Raw genomic sequence first — 16,022 nt, forward strand, 5'->3', positions numbered from 1 at the left:
GGCTGCGGGGATCAGTCCCTGTGAGCTGGTCAGGGCTGCGGGGACCAGTCCCTGTGAGCCGGTCAGGGGTGCGGGGGCCAGTACCTGTGAGCCGGTCAAGGCTGCGGGGACCAGTCCCTCTGAGCGGGTCAGGGCTGCGGTGACCAGTACCTGTCAGGGGGTCAGGGCTGCGGGGACCAGTCCCTGTGAGCGGGCCACGGCTGCGGGGGCCAGTCCCTGTGAGCGGGCCAGGGCTGCGGGGGCCAGTCCCTGTGAGCGGGCCAGGGCTGCGGGGGCCAGTCCCTGTGAGCGGGCCAGGCCTGCGGGGACCAGTCCCTGTGAGCGGGTCAGGGCTGCGGGGGCCAGTCCGTGTGAGCGGGTCAGGGCTGCCAGGGCCAGTCCCTGTGAGCGTGTCAGGGCTGCGGGGGCCAGTCCCTGTCATCGGGTCAGGGCTGCGGGGGCCAATCCCTGTGATCAGTTCATGGCTGCGGGGGCCAGTCCCTGTGAGCGGGCCAGGGCTGCGGGGGCCAGTCCCTGTGAGCGGGCCAGGGCTGCGGGGGCCAGTCCCTGTGAGCGGGCAAGGGCTGCGGGGGCCAGTCCCTGTGAGCGGGCCAGGGCTGCGGGGGCCAGTCCCTGTGAGCGGGCAGGGCTGCGCGGGCCAGTCCATGTCAGCGGGACAGGGCTGCGGGGCACAGTGTCTGTGATCGTGTCATGGCTGCGGGGGCCAGTCCCTGTGAGCGGGTGAGGGCTGCGGTGGCAAATAGCTGTCAGGGGGTCAGGGCTGCGGGGACCAGTCCCTGTGAGCGGGTCAGGGCTGCGGGAGCCAGTCCCTGTGAGCGGGTCAGGGCTGCGGGGGCCAGTCCCTGTGAGCGGGTCAGGGCTGCCGGGACAAGTCCCTGTGAGCGGGTCAGGGCTGCGGGGACCAGTCCCTGTGAGCGGGTCAGGGCTGCGGGGACCAGTCCCTGTCAGGGGGTCAGGGCTGCGGAGACCAGTCCCTGTGAGCGGGTCAGGGCTGCGGGGGCCAGTCGCTGTGAGCGGGTCATGGCTGCGGGGGCCAGTCGCTGTGAGCGGGTCAGGGCTGCAGGGACCAGTCCCTGTGAGCGGGTCAGGGCTGCGGGGGCCAGTCGCTGTGAGCGGGTCATGGCTGCGGGGGCCAGTCCCTGTTAGCGGGTCAGGGCTGCGGTGGGAAATAGCTGTCAGAGGGTCAGGGCTGCGGGGGCCAGTCCATGTCAGCGGGACAGGGCTGCGGGGGACAGTGCCTGTGATCGTGTCATGGCTGCAGGGGCCAGTCCCTGTGAGCGGGTGAGGGCTGCGGTGGCAAATAGCTGTCAGGGGGTCAGGGCTGCGTGGGCCAGTCCCTGTGAGCGGGTCAGGGCTGCGGGGACCAGTCCCTGTGAGCGGGTCAGTGCGGCGGGGACCAGACCCTGTGAGCGGTTCAGGGCTGCGGGGCCCAGTCCCTGTGAGAGGGTCAGGGCTGCGGGGACCAGTCCCTGTGAGCGGGTCAGGGCTGCGGGGACCAGTCCCTGTGAGCGGGTCAGGGCTGCGGGGACCAGTCCCTGTCAGGGGGTCAGGGCTGCGGTGACCAGTCCCTGTGAGTGGGTCAGGGCTGCGGGGGCCAGTCCCTGTGAGCGGGTCAGGGCTGCGGAGGCCAGTCCCTGTGCGCGGGTCAGGGCTGCGGGGGCCAGTGCCTGTGAGCGGGTCAGGGCTGCGGGGACCAGTCCCTGTGAGCGGGTCAGGGCTGCGGGGACCTGTCCCTGTGAGCCAGTCAGGGCTGCGGGGAATAGTCCCTGTGAGCCGGTCAGGGCTGCGGGGACCAGTCCCTGTGAGCCAGTCAGGGCCGCGGGGACCAGTCCCTGTGAGCGGGACAGGGCTGCGGCGCCCTGTCGCTGTGAGCGGGTCATGGCTGCGGGGACCAGTCCCTGTCAGAGGGTCAGGGCTGCGGGGGACAGTCCCTGTGAGCGGGTCAGGGCTGCGGGGGACAGTCCCTGTGAGCGGGTCAGGGCTGCGGGGGACAGTCCCTGTGAGCGGGTCAGGGCTGCGGGGGACAGTCCCTGTGAGCGGGTCTGGGCTGCGGAGGACAGTCCCTGTGAGCGGGTCTGGGCTGCGGGGGACAGTCCCTGTGAGCGGGTCAGGGCTGCGGGGGAAAGTCCCTGTGAGCGGGACAGGGCTGCGGGGGACAGTGCCTGTGATCGTGTCATGGCTGCGGGGGCCAGTCCCTGTGAGGGGGTGAGGGCTGCGGTCGCAAATAGCTGTCAGGGGGTCAGGGCTGCGGGGACCAGTCCCTGTGGGCGGGTCAGGGCAGCGGGGATCAGTCCCTGTGAGCCGGTCAGGGCTGCGGGGACCAGTCCCTGTGAGCCGGTCAGGGCTGCGGGGGCCAGTCCCTGTGAGCCGGTCAGGGCTGCGGGGGACAGTCCCTGTCAGCGGGTCAGGGCTGGGGGGGACAGTCCCTGTCAGCGGGTCAGGGCTGCGGTGGCAAATAGCGGTCAGAGGGTCAGGGCTGCGGGGGCCAGTCCCTGTGATCGGGTCAGGGCTGCGGGGGCCAGTCCCTGTGGCGGGACAGGGCTGCGGGGGCCAGTCCATGTCAGCGGGACAGGGCTGCGGGGGACAGTGCCTGTGATCGTGTCATGGCCGCGGGAACCAGTCCCTGTGAGCCGGTCAGGGCTGCGGGGATCAGTTCCTGTGAGCGGGTCAGGGCTGCGGGAACCAGTCCCTGTGAGCGGGTCAGGGCTGCGGGGACCAGTCCCTGTCAGGGGGTCAGGGCTTGCGGGGTCCAGTCCCTGTGAGCGGGTCAGGGCTGCGGGGGCAAATAGCTGTCAGGGGGTCAGGGCTGCGGGGGCCAGTCCCTGGGAGCGGGTCAGGGCTGCGGGGACCAGTCCCTGTGAGCGGGTCAGGGCTGCAGGGACCAGTCCCTGTGAGCGGGTCAGGGCTGCGGGGACCAGTCCCTGTGAGCGGGTCATGGCTGCGGGGGCCAGTCCCAGTGGCGGGACAGGGCTGCGGGGGCCAGTCCATGGCAGCGGGACAGGGCTGCGGGTGACAGTGCCTGTGATCGTGTCATGGCTGCGGGGGCCAGTCCCTGTGAGCGGGTGAGGGCTGCGGTGGCAAATAGCTGTCAGGGGGTCAGGGCTGCGGGGGCCAGTCCATGTCAGCGGGACAGGGCTGCGGGGGACAGTGCCTGTGATCGTGTCATGGCTGCAGTGGCCAGTCCCTGTGAGCGGGTGAGGGCTGCGGTGGCAAATAGCTGTCAGGGGGTCAGGGCTGCGGGGGCCAGTCCCTGTGAGCGGGTCAGGGCTGCGGGGACAAGTCCCTGTGAGCGGGTCAGGGCTGCGGGGACCAGTCCCTGTGAGCGGGTCAGGGCTGCGGGGACCAGTCCCTGTCAGGGGGTCAGGGCTGCGGAGACCAGTCCCTGTGAGCGGGTCAGGGCTGCGGGGGCCAGTCCCTGTGAGCGGGTCATGGCTGCGGGGGCCAGTCGCTGTGAGCGGGTCAGGGCTGCGGGGGACAGTCCCTGTTAGCGGGTCAGGGCTGCGGTGGGAAATAGCTGGCAGAGGGTCAGGGCTGCGGGGGCCAGTTCATGTCAGCGGGACAGGGCTGCGGGGGACAGTGCCTGTGATCGTGTCATGGCTGCAGGGGCCAGTCCCTGTGAGCGGGTGAGGGCTGCGGTGGCAAATAGCTGTCAGGGGGTCAGGGCTGCGGGGGCCAGTCCCTGTGAGCGGGTGAGGGCTGCGGTGGCAAATAGCTGTCAGGGGGTCAGGGCTGCGGGGGCCAGTCCCTGTGAGCGGGTCAGGGCTGCGGGGACAAGTCCCTGTGAGCGGGTCAGGGCTGCGGGGACCAGTCCCTGTGAGCGGGTCAGGGCTGCGGGGACCAGTCCCTGTCAGGGGGTCAGGGCTGCGGAGACCAGTCCCTGTGAGCGGGTCAGGGCTGCGGGGGCCAGTCCCTGTGAGCGGGTCATGGCTGCGGGGGCCAGTCGCTGTGAGCGGGTCAGGGCTGCGGGGGACAGTCCCTGTTAGCGGGTCAGGGCTGCGGTGGGAAATAGCTGGCAGAGGGTCAGGGCTGCGGGGGCCAGTTCATGTCAGCGGGACAGGGCTGCGGGGGACAGTGCCTGTGATCGTGTCATGGCTGCAGGGGCCAGTCCCTGTGAGCGGGTCAGGGCTGCGTGGGCCAGTCCCTGTGAGCGGGTCAGGGCTGCGGGGACCAGTCCCTGTGAGCGGGTCAGTGCTGCGGGGACCAGTCCCTGTGAGCGGTTCAGGGCTGCGGGGCCCAGTCCCTATGAGCGGGTCAGGGCTGCGGGGACCAGTCCCTGTGAGCGGGTCAGGGCTGCGGGGACCAGTCCCTGTGAGCGGGTCAGGGCTGCGGGGACCAGTCCGTGTCAGGGGGTCAGGGCTGCGGTGACCAGTCCCTGTGAGTGGGTCAGGGCTGCGGGGGCCAGTCCTTGTGAGCGGGTCAGGGCTGCGGAGGCCAGTCCCTGTGAGCGGGTCAGGGCTGCGGGGGCCAGTGCCTGTGAGCGGGTCAGGGCTGCGGGGACCAGTCCCTGTGAGCGGGTCAGGGCTGCGGGGACCTGTCCCTGTGAGCCAGTCAGGGCTGCGGGTAATAGTCCCTGTGAGCCGGTCAGGGCTGCGGGGACCAGTCCCTGTGAGCCAGTCAGGGCCGCGGGGACCAGTCCATGTGAGCGGGACAGGGCTGCGGCGACCTGTCGCTGTGAGCGGGTCATGGCTGCGGGGACCAGTCCCTGTCAGAGGGTCAGGGCTGCGGGGGCCAGTGCCTGTGAGCGGGTCAGGGCTGCGGGGGCCAGTGCCTGTGAGCAGGTCAGGGCTGCGGGGGACAGTCCCTGTGAGCGGGTCAGGGCTGCGGGGGACAGTCCCTGTGAGCGGGTCAGGGCTGCGGGGGACAGTCCCTGTGAGCGGGTCAGGGCCGCGGGGGACAGTCCCTGTGAGCGGGTCAGGGCCGCGGGGGACAGTCCCTGTGAGCGGGTCTGGGCTGCGGGGGACAGTCCCTGTGAGCGGGTCTGGGCTGCGGGGGACAGTCCCTGTGAGCGGGTCAGGGCTGCGGGGGAAAGTCCCTGTGAGCGGGACAGGGCTGCGGGGGCCAGTCCATGTCAGCGGGACAGGGCTGCGGGGGACAGTGCCTGTGATCGTGTCATGGCTGCGGGGGCCAGTCCCTGTGAGGGGGTGAGGGCTGCGGTCGCAAATAACTGTCAGGGGGTCAGGGCTGCGGGGACCAGTCCCTGTGAGCGGGTCAGGGCTGCGGGGATCAGTCCCTGTGAGCCGGTCAGGGCTGCGGGGCCCAGTCCCTGTGAGCCGGTCAGGGCTGCGGGGGCCTGTCCCTGTGAGCCGGTCAAGGCTGCGGGGACCAGTCCCTGTGAGCGGGTCAGGGCTGCGGTGACCAGTCCCTGTCAGGGGGTCAGGGCTGCGGGGACCAGTCCCTGTGAGCGGGTCAGGGCTGCGGGGGCAAGTCCCTGGGAGCGGGTCAGGGCTGTGGGGGCCAGTCCCTGTGAGCGGGTCAGGGCGGCGGGGACCAGTCACTGTGAGCCGGTCAGGGCTGCGGGGACAAGTCCCTGTGAGCGGGTCAGGGCGGCGGGGGACCGTCCCTGTGAGCGGGTCAGGGCGGCGGGGACCAGTCACTGTGAGCCGGTCAGGGCTGCGGGGACAAGTCCCTGTGAGCGGGTCAGGGCGGCGGGGGACAGTCCCTGTTAGCGGGTCAGGGCTGCGGTGGCAAATAGCTGTCAGGGGGTCAGAGCTGCGGGGACCAGTCCCTGTGAGCGGGTCAGGGCTGCGGGGACCAGTCCCTGTGAGCCGGTCAGGGCTGCGGGGACCAGTCCCTGTGAGCCGGTCAGGGCTGCGGGGACCAGTCCCTGTGAGCCAGTCAGGGCTGCGGGGACCAGTCCCTGTGAGCGGGACAGGGCTGCGGGGACCTGTCGCTGTGAGCGGGTCAGGGCTGCGGGGACCAGTCCCTGTCAGAGGGTCAGGGCTGCGGGGACCAGTCCCTGTGAGCGGGTCAGGACTGCGGGGGACAGTCCCTGTGATCGGGTCATGGCTGCGGGGGCCAGTCGCTGTGAGCGGGCCAGGGCTGCGGGGGCCAGTCCCTGTGAGCGGGCCAGGGCTGCGGGGGCCAGTCCCTCTGAGCGGGCCAGGGCTGCGGGGGCCAGTCCCTGTGAGCGGGCCAGGGCTGCGGGGGCCAGTCCCTGTGAGCGGGCCAGGGCTGCGGGGGCCAGTCCCTGTGAGCGGGCCAGGGCTGCGGGGGCCAGTCCCTGTGAGCGGGCCAGGGCTGCGGGGGCCAGTCCCTGTGAGCGGGCCAGGGCTGCGGGGACCAGTCCCTGTGAGAGGGCAAGGGCTGCGGGGGCCAGTCCCTGTGAGCGGGTCAGGGCTGCCAGGGCCAGTCCCTGAGAGCGGGTCAGGGCTTCGGGGGCCAGTCCCTGTGATCGGGTCATGGCTGCGGGGGCCAGTCCCTGTGATCAGTTCATGGCTGCGGGGGCCAGTCCCTGTGAGCGGGCCAGGGCTGCGGGGGCCAGTCCCTGTGAGCGGGCCAGGGCTGCGGGGGCCAGTCCCTGTGTGCGGGCCAGGGCTGCGGGGGCCAGTCCCTGTGAGCGGGCCAGGGCTGCGGGGGCCAGTCCCTGTGAGCGGGCCAGGGCTGCGGGGGCCAGTCCCTGTGAGCGGGCCAGGGCTGCGGGGGCCAGTCCCTGTGAGCGGGCCAGGGCTGCGGGGGCCAGTCCCTGTGAGCGGGCCAGGGCTGCGGGGGCCAGTCCCTGTGAGCGGGCCAGGGCTGCGGGGGCCAGTCCCTGTGAGCGGGCCAGGGCTGCGGGGGCCAGTCCCTGTGAGCGGGCAGGGCTGCGCGGGCCAGTCCATGTCAGCGGGACAGGGCTGCGGGGCACAGTGTCTGTGATCGTGTCATGGCTGCGGGGGCCAGTCCCTGTGAGCGGGTGAGGGCTGCGGTGGCAAATAGCTGTCAGGGGGTCAGGGCTGCGGGGACCAGTCCCTGTGAGCGGGTCAGGGCTGCGGGGGCCAGTCCCTGTGAGCGGGTCAGGGCTGCGGGGGCCAGTCCCTGTGAGCGGGCCAGGGCTGCGGGGGCCAGTCCCTGTGAGCGGGCCAGGGCTGCGGGGGCCAGTCCCTGTGAGCGGGCAGGGCTGCGGGGGCCAGTCCTTGTGAGCGGGTCAGGGCTGCGGAGGCCAGTCCCTGTGAGCGGGTCAGGGCTGCGGGGGCCAGTACCTGTGAGCGGGTCAGGGCTGCGGGGACCAGTCCCTGTGAGCGGGTCAGGGCTGCGGGGACCTGTCCCTGTGAGCCAGTCAGGGCTGCGGGGAATAGTCCCTGTGAGCCGGTCAGGGCTGCGGGGACCAGTCCCTGTGAGCCAGTCAGGGCCGCGGGGACCAGTCCCTGTGAGCGGGACAGGGCTGCGGCGACCTGTCGCTGTGAGCGGGTCATGGCTGCGGGGACCAGTCCCTGTCAGAGGGTCAGGGCTGCGGGGACCAGTCCCTGTCAGAGGGTCAGGGCTGCGGGGGCCAGTCCCTGTGAGCGGGTCAGGGCTGCGGGGGCCAGTCCCTGTGATCGGGTCATGGCTGCGGGGGCCAGTCCCTGTGAGCGGGTCAGGGCTGCGGGGGACAGTCCCTGTGAGCGGGTCTGGGCTGCGGGGGACAGTCCCTGTGAGCGGGTCTGGGCTGCGGGGGACAGTCCCTGTGAGCGGGTCAGGGCTGCGGGGGAAAGTCCCTGTGAGCGGGACAGGGCTGCGGGGGCCAGTCCATGTCAGCGGGACAGGGCTGCGGGGGACAGTGCCTGTGATCGTGTCATGGCTGCGGGGGCCAGTCCCTGTGAGGGGGTGAGGGCTGCGGTCGCAAATAGCTGTCAGGGGGTTAGGGCTGCGGGGACCAGTCCCTGTGAGCGGGTCAGGGCTGCGGGGATCAGTCCCTGTGAGCCGGTCAGGGCTGCGGGGCCCAGTCCCTGTGAGCCGGTCAGGGCTGCGGGGGCCAGTCCCTGTGAGCCGGTCAAGGCTGCGGGGACCAGTCCCTGTGAGCGGGTCAGGGCTGCGGTGACCAGTCCCTGTCAGGGGGTCAGGGCTGCGGGGACCAGTCCCTGTGAGCGGGTCAGGGCTGCGGCGGCAAGTCCCTGGGAGCGGGTCAGGGCTGTGGGGGCCAGTCCCTGTGAGCGGGTCAGGGCGGCGGGGACCAGTCACTGTGAGCCGGTCAGGGCTGCGGGGACAAGTCCCTGTGAGCGGGTCAGGGCGGCGGGGGACAGTCCCTGTTAGCGGGTCAGGGCTGCGGTGGCAAATAGCTGTCAGGGGGTCAGAGCTGCGGGGACCAGTCCCTGTGAGCGGGTCAGGGCTGCGGGGACCAGTCCCTGTGAGCCGGTCAGGGCTGCGGGGACCAGTCCCTGTGAGCCGGTCAGGGCTGCGGGGACCAGTCCCTGTGAGCCAGTCAGGGCTGCGGGGACCAGTCCCTGTGAGCGGGACAGGGCTGCGGGGACCTGTCGCTGTGAGCGGGTCAGGGCTGCGGGGACCAGTCCCTGTCAGAGGGTCAGGGCTGCGGGGACCAGTCCCTGTGAGCGGGTCAGGACTGCGGGGGACAGTCCCTGTGATCGGGTCATGGCTGCGGGGGCCAGTCGCTGTGAGCGGGCCAGGGCTGCGGGGGCCAGTCCCTGTGAGCGGGCCAGGGCTGCGGGGGCCAGTCCCTGTGAGCGGGCCAGGGCTGCGGGGGCCAGTCCCTGTGAGCGGGCCAGGGCTGCGGGGGCCAGTCCCTGTGAGCGGTCGAGGGCTGCGGGGGCCAGTCCCTGTGAGCGGGCCAGGGCTGCGGGGACCAGTCCCTGTGAGAGGGCAAGGGCTGCGGGGGCCAGTCCCTGTGAGCGGGTCAGGGCTGCCAGGGCCAGTCCCTGAGAGCGGGTCAGGGCTTCGGGGGCCAGTCCCTGTGATCGGGTCATGGCTGCGGGGGCCAGTCCCTGTGATCAGTTCATGGCTGCGGGGGCCAGTCCCTGTGAGCGGGCCAGGGCTGGTGGGGCCAGTCCCTGTGAGCGGGCCAGGGCTGCGGGGGCCAGTCCCTGTGTGCGGGCCAGGGCTGCGGGGCCCAGTCCTGTGAGCGGGCCAGGGCTGCGGGGGCCAGTCCCTGTGAGCGGGCCAGGGCTGCGGGGGCCAGTCCCTGTGAGCGGGCCAGGGCTGCGGGGGCCAGTCCCTGTGAGCGGGCCAGGGCTGCGGGGGCCAGTCCCTGTGAGCGGGCCAGGGCTGCGGGGGCCAGTCCCTGTGAGCGGGCCAGGGCTGCGGGGGCCAGTCCCTGTGAGCGGGCAGGGCTGCGCGGGCCAGTCCATGTCAGCGGGACAGGGCTGCGGGGCACAGTGTCTGTGATCGTGTCATGGCTGCGGGGGCCAGTCCCTGTGAGCGGGTGAGGGCTGCGGTGGCAAATAGCTGTCAGGGGGTCAGGGCTGCGGGGACCAGTCCCTGTGAGCGGGTCAGGGCTGCGGGGGCCAGTCCCTGTGAGCGGGTCAGGGCTGCGGGGGCCAGTCCCTGTGAGCGGGTCAGGGCTGCGGGGACAAGTCCCTGTGAGCGGGTCAGGGCTGCGGGGACCAGTCCCTGTGAGCGGGTCAGGGCTGCGGGGACCAGTCCCTGTCAGGGGGTCAGGGCTGCGGAGACCAGTCCCTGTGAGCGGGTCAGGGCTGCGGGGGCCAGTCCCTGTGAGCGGGTCATGGCTGCGGGGGCCAGTCGCTGTGAGCGGGTCAGGGCTGCGGGGGACAGTCCCTGTTAGCGGGTCAGGGCTGCGGTGGGAAATAGCTGTCAGAGGGTCAGGGCTGCGGGGGCCAGTCCATGTCAGCGGGACAGGGCTGCGGGGGACAGTGCCTGTGATCGTGTCATGGCTGCAGGGGCCAGTCCCTGTGAGCGGGTGAGGGCTGCGGTGGCAAATAGCTGACAGGGGGTCAGGGCTGCGTGGGCCAGTCCCTGTGAGCGGGTCAGGGCTGCGGGGACCAGTCCCTGTGAGCGGGTCAGTGCTGCGGGGACCAGTCCCTGTGAGCAGTTCAGGGCTGCGGGGGCCAGTCCCTGTGAGCGGGCCAGGGCTGCGGGGGCCAGTCCCTGTGAGCGGGCCAGGGCTGCGGGGGCCAGTCCCTGTGAGCGGGCCAGGGTTGCGGGGGCCAGTCCCTGTGAGCGGGCAGGGCTGCGCGGGCCAGTCCATGTCAGCGGGACAGGGCTGCGATGCACAGTGTCTGTGATCGTGTCATGGCTGCGGGGGCCAGTCCCTGTGAGCGGGTGAGGGCTGCGGTGGCAAATAGCTGTCAGGGGGTCAGGGCTGCGGGGACCAGTCTCTGTGAGCGGGTCAGGGCTGCGGGGGCCAGTCCCTGTGAGCGGGTCAGGGCTACGGGGGCCAGTCCCTGTGAGCGGGTCAGGGCTGCGGGGACAAGTCCCTGTGAGCGGGTCAGGGCTGCGGGGACCAGTCCCTGTGAGCGGGTCAGGGCTGCGGGGACCAGTCCCTGTCAGGGGGTCAGGGCTGCGGAGACCAGTCCCTGTGAGCGGGTCAGGGCTGCGGGGGCCAGTCCCTGTGAGCGGGTCATGGCTGCGGGGGCCAGTCGCTGTGAGCGGGTCAGGGCTGCGGGGGACAGTCCCTGTTAGCGGGTCAGGGCTGCGGTGGGAAATAGCTGTCAGAGGGTCCGCGCTGCGGGGGCCAGTCCATCTCAGCGGGACAGGGCTGCGGGGGACAGTGCCTGTGATCGTGTCATGGCTGCAGGGGCCAGTCCCTGTGAGCGGGTGAGGGCTGCGGTGGCAAATAGCTGTCAGGGGGTCAGGGCTGCGTGGGCCAGTCCCTGTGAGCGGGTCAGGGCTGCGGGGACCAGTCCCTGTGAGCGGGTCAGTGCTGCGGGGACCAGTCCCTGTGAGCGGTTCAGGGCTGCGGGGCCCAGACCCTGTGAGCGGGTCAGGGCTGCGGGGACCAGTCCCTGTGAGCGGGTGAGGGCTGCGGGGACCAGTCCCTGTGAGCGGGTCAGGGCTGCGGGGACCAGTCCCTGTCAGGGGGTCAGGGCTGCGGTGACCAGTCCCAGTGAGTGGGTCAGGGCTGCGGGGGCCAGTCCCTGTGTGCGGGTCAGGGCTGCGGAGGCCAGTCCCTGTGAGCGGGTCAGGGCTGCGGGGGCCAGTGCCTGTGAGCGGGTCAGGGCTGCGGGGACCAGTCCCTATGAGCGGGTCAGGGCTGCGGGGACCTGTCCCTGTGAGCCAGTCAGGGCTGCGGGGAATAGTCCCTGTGAGCCGGTCAGGGCTGCGGGGACAAGTCCCTGTGAGCCAGTCAGGGCCGCGGGGACCAGTCCCTGTGAGCGGGACAGGGCTGCGGCGACCTGTCGCTGTGAGCGGGTCATGGCTGCGGGGACCAGTCCCTGTCAGAGGGTCAGGGCTGCGGGGACCAGTCCCTGTCAGAGGGTCAGGGCTGCGGGGGCCAGTCCCTGTGAGCGGGTCAGGGCTGCGGGGGCCAGTCCCTGTGATCAGGTCATGGCTGCGGGGGCCAGTCCCTGTGAGCTGGTCAGGGCTGCGGGGGCCAGTGCCTGTGAGCGGGTCAGGGCTGCGGGGGCATGTGCCTGTGAGCGGGCCAGGCCTGTTGGGGACAGTGCCTGTGCGCGGGCCAGGGGTGCGGGGGCCAGTGCCTGTGAGCGGGTCAGGGCTGCGGGGGCCAGTCCCTGTGAGCAGGTCAGGGCTGCGGGGGACAGTCCATGTGAGCGGGTCAGGGCTGCGGGGGACAGTCCCTGTGAGCGGGTCAGGGCTGCGGGGGACTATCCCTGTGAGCGGGTCAGGGCTGCGGGGGACAGTCCCTGTGAGCGGGTCTGGGCTGCGGGGGACAGTCCCTGTGAGCGGGTCTGGGCTGCGGGGGACAGTCCCTGTGAGCGGGTTAGGGCTGCGGGGGAAAGTCCCTGTGAGCGGGACAGGGCTGCGGGGGCCAGTCCATGTCAGCGGGACAGGGCTGCGGGGGACAGCGCCTGTGATCGTGTCATGGCTGCGGGGGCCAGTCCCGGTGAGGGGGTGAGGGCTGCGGTCGCAAATAGCTGTCAGGGGGTCAGGGCTGCGGGGACCAGTCCCTGTGAGCGGGTCAGGGCTGCGGGGATCAGTCCCTGTGAGCCGGTCAGGGCTGCGGGGACCAGTCCCTGTGAGCCGGTCAGGGCTGCGGGGGCCAGTCCCTGTGAGCCGGTCAAGGCTGCGGGGACCAGTCCCTGTGAGCGGGACAGGGCTGCGGTGACCAGTCCCTGTCAGGGGGTCAGGGCTGCGGGGACCAGTCCCTGTGAGCGGGTCAGGGCTGCGGGGGCAAGTCCCTGGGAGCGGGTCAGGGCTGCGGGGGCAAGTCCCTGTGAGCGGGTCAGGGCGGCGGGGACCAGTCACTGTGAGCCGGTCAGGGCTGCGAGGACAAGTCCCTGTGAGCGGGTCAGGGCGGCGGGGGACAGTCCCTGTTAGCGGGTCAGGGCTGCGGTGGCAAATAGCTGTCAGGGGGTCAGAGCTGCGGGGACCAGTCCCTGTGAGCGGGTCAGGGCTGCGGGGACCAGTCCCTGTGAGCCGGTCAGGGCTGCGGGGACCAGTCCCTGTGAGACGGTCAGGGCTGCGGGGACCAGTCCCTGTGAGACGGTCAGGGCTGCGGGGACCAGTCCCTGTGAGCCAGTCAGGGCTGCGGGGACCAGTCCCTGTGAGCGGGACAGGGCTGCGGGGACCTGTCGCTGTGAGCGGGTCAGGGCTGCGGGGACCAGTCCCTGTCAGAGGGTCAGGGCTGCGGGGACCAGTCCCTGTGAGCGGGTCAGGGCTGCGGGGGACAGTCCCTGTGATCGGGTCATGGCTGCGGGGGCCAGTCCCTGTGAGCGGGCCTGGGCTGCGGGTGCCAGTCCCTGTGAGAGGGTAAGGGCTGCGGGGGCCAGTCCCAGTGAGCGGGTCAGGGCTGCCAGGGCCAGTCCCTGTGAGCGGGTCAGGGCTTCGGGGGCCAGTCCCTGTGATCGGGTCATGGCTGCGGGGGCCAGTCCCTGTGATCAGTTCATGGCTGCGGGGGCCAGTCCCTGTGAGCGGGCCAGGGCTGCGGGGGCCAGTCCCTGTGAGCGGGCCAGGGCTGCGGGTGCCAGTCCCTGTGAGCGGGCCAGGGCTGCGGGGGCCAGTCCCTGTGAGCGGGCCAGGGCTGCGGGGGCCAGTCCCTGTGAGCGGGCCAGGGCTGCGGGGGACAGTCCCTGTGAGCGGGCCAGGGCTGCGGGGGCCAGTCCCTGTGAGCGGGCCAGGGCTGCGGGGGCCAGTCCCTGTGAGCGGGCCAGGGCTGCGGCGGCCAGTCCCTGTGAGCGGGCCAGGGCTGCGGGGGCCAGTCCCTGTGAGCGGGCCAGGGCTGCGGGGGCCAGTCACTGTGAGCGGGCCAGGGCTGCGGGGGCCAGTCCCTGTGAGCGGGCCACGGCTGCGGGGGCCAGTCCCTGTGAGCGGGCCAGGGCTGCGGGGGCCAGTCCCTGTGAGCGGGCCAGGGCTGCGGGGGCCAGTCCCTGTGAGCAGGCCATGGCTGCGGGGGCCACTCCTTGTGAGCGGGCCAGGGCTGCGGGGACCAGTCCCTGTGAGCGGGTCAGGGCTGCGGGGGCCAGTCCGTGTGAGCGGGTCAGGGCTGCCAGGGCCAGTCCCTGTGAGCGGGTCAGGGCTGCGGGGACCAGTCCCTGTGAGCCGGTCAGGGCTGCGGAGACCAGTCCCTGTGAGCCGGTCAGGGCTGCGGGGACCAGTCCCTTTGAGCGGGACAGGGCTGCGGGGACCTGTCGCTGTGAGCGGGTCAGGGCTGCGGGGACCAGTCCCTGTCAGAGGGTCAGGGCTGCGGGGACCAGTCCCTGTGAGCGGGTCAGGGCTGCGGGGGCCAGTCCCTGTGAGCGGGTCAGGGCTGCGGGGGTCAGTCCCTGTGAGCAGGTCAGGGCTGCGGGGGCAAGTCCCTGTGATCGGGTCATGGCTGCGAAGGCCAGTCCCTGTGAGCGGGCCAGGTCTGCGGGGGCAACCACCTGTGAGTGGGCGAGGGCTGCGGGGGCCAGTCCCTGTGAGCGGGCCAGTGCTGCGGGGGCCAGTCCCTGTGAGCGGGCCAGGGCTGCGGGGGCCAGTTCCTGTGAGCGGGCCAGGGCTGCGGGGGCCAGTCCCTGTGAGCGGGCCAGGGCTGCGGGGGCCAGTCCCTGTGAGCGGACCAGGGCTGCAGGGGCTAGTCCCTGTGAGCGGGCCTGGGCTGCGGGGGCAAGTCCCTGTGAGCGGGCCAGGGCTGCGGGGGCCAGTCCATGTCAGCGGGACAGGGCTGCGGGGCACAGTGTCTGTGATCGTGTCATGGCTGCGGGGGCCAGTACCTGTGAGCCGGTGAGGGCTGCGGTGGCAAATAGCTGTCAGGGGGTCAGGGCTGCGGGGGCCAGTCCCTGTGAGCGGGTCAGGGCTGCGGGGATCAGTCCCTGTGAGCGGGTCAGTGCTGCGGGGACCAGTCCCTGTGAGCGGGTCAGGGCTGCGGGGACCAGTCCCTGTGAGCGGGACAGGGCTGCGGGGACCTGTCGCTGTGAGCGGGTCAGGGCTGCGGGGACCAGTCCCTGTGAGCGGGTCAGGGCTGCGGGGGCCAGTCCCTGTGAGCGGGTCAGGGCTGCGGGGGCCAGTCCCGGTGAGCGGGTCAGGGCTGCGGGGGCCAGTCCCTGTGATCGGGTCATGGCTGCTGGGGCCAGTCCCTGTGAGCGGGCCAGGTCTGCGGGGGCCAGTCCCTGTGAGCGGGCCAGGGCTGCGGGGGCCAGTCCCTGTGAGCGGGCCAGGGCTGCGGGGGCCAGTCCCTGTGAGCAGGCCAGGGCTGCGGGGGCCAGTTCCTGTGAGCGGGCCAGGGCTGCGGGGGCCAGTCCCTGTGAGGGGGCCAGGGCTGCGGGGGCCAGTCCCAGTGAGCGGGCCAGGGCTGCGGGGGCTCGTCCCTGTGAGCGGGCCAGGGCTGCGGGGGCCAGTCCCTGTGAGCGGGCCAGGGCTGCGGGGGCCAGTCCATGTCAGCGGGACAGGGCTGCGGGGCACAGTGCCTCAGATCGTGTCATGGCTGCGGGGGCCAGTCCCTGTGAGCGGGTGAGGGCTGCGGTGGCAAATAGCTGTCAGGGGGTCAGGGCTGCGGGGGCCAGTCCCTGTGAGCGGGTCAGGGCTGCGGGGGCCAGTCCCTGTGAGCGGGTCAGTGCTGCGGGGACCAGTCCCTGTGAGCGGGTCTGGGCTGCGGGAACCAGTCCCTGTGAGCGGGTCACGGCTGCGGGGACCAGTCCCTGTGAGCGGGTCAGGGCTGCGGGGACAAGTCCCTGTGAGCGGGTCAGGGCTGCGGGGACCAGTCCCTATGAGCGGGTCAGGGCTGCGGCGACCAGTCCCTGTGAGCGGGTCAGGGCTGCGGGGACCAGTCCCTGTGAGCGGGTCAGGGCTGCGGGGACCAGTCCCTGTCACGGGGTCAGGGCTGCGGGGACCAGTCCCTGTGAGCGGGTCAGGGCTGCGGGGGCCAGTGCCTGTGAGCGGGCCAGGGCTGCGGGGGCCAGTGCCTGTGAACTGGTCAGGTCTGCGGGGGCCAGTCCCTGTGAGCGGGTCAGGGCTGCGGGGGATAGTCCCTGTGAGCGGGTCAGGGCTGCGGGGGACAGTCCCTGTGAGCGGGTCAGGGCTGCGGGGGACAGTCCCTGTGAGCGGGTCAGGGCTGCGGCGGACAGTCCCTGTGAGCGGGTCAGGGCTGCGGGGGACACTCCCTGTGAGCGGGTCAGGGCTGCGGTGGCCAGTCCGTGTGAGCGGGTCAGGGCTGCCAGCGCCAGTCCCTGTGAGCGCGTCAGGGCTGCGGGGGCCAGTCCCTGTGATCGGGTCATGGCTGCGGGGGCCAGTCCCTGTGATCAGTTCATGGCTGCGGGGGCCAGTCCCTGTGAGCGGGTCAGGGGTGCGGGGACCAGTCCCTGTGAGCGGGTCAGGGCTGCGGGGACCAGTCCCTGTGAGCGGGCCAGGGCTGCGGGGGCCAGTCCCTGTGAGCGGGCCACGGCTGCGGGGGCCAGTCCCTGTGAGCGGGCCAGGGCTGCGGGGGCCAGTCCCTGTGAGCGGGCCAGGGCTGCGGGGGCCAGTCCCTGTGAGCGGGCAGGGCTGCGCGGGCCAGTCCATGTCAG

Source organism: Stegostoma tigrinum, unplaced genomic scaffold, assembly GCF_030684315.1.
Source record: "Stegostoma tigrinum isolate sSteTig4 unplaced genomic scaffold, sSteTig4.hap1 scaffold_115, whole genome shotgun sequence".
NCBI lineage: Eukaryota > Metazoa > Chordata > Chondrichthyes > Orectolobiformes > Stegostomatidae > Stegostoma > Stegostoma tigrinum.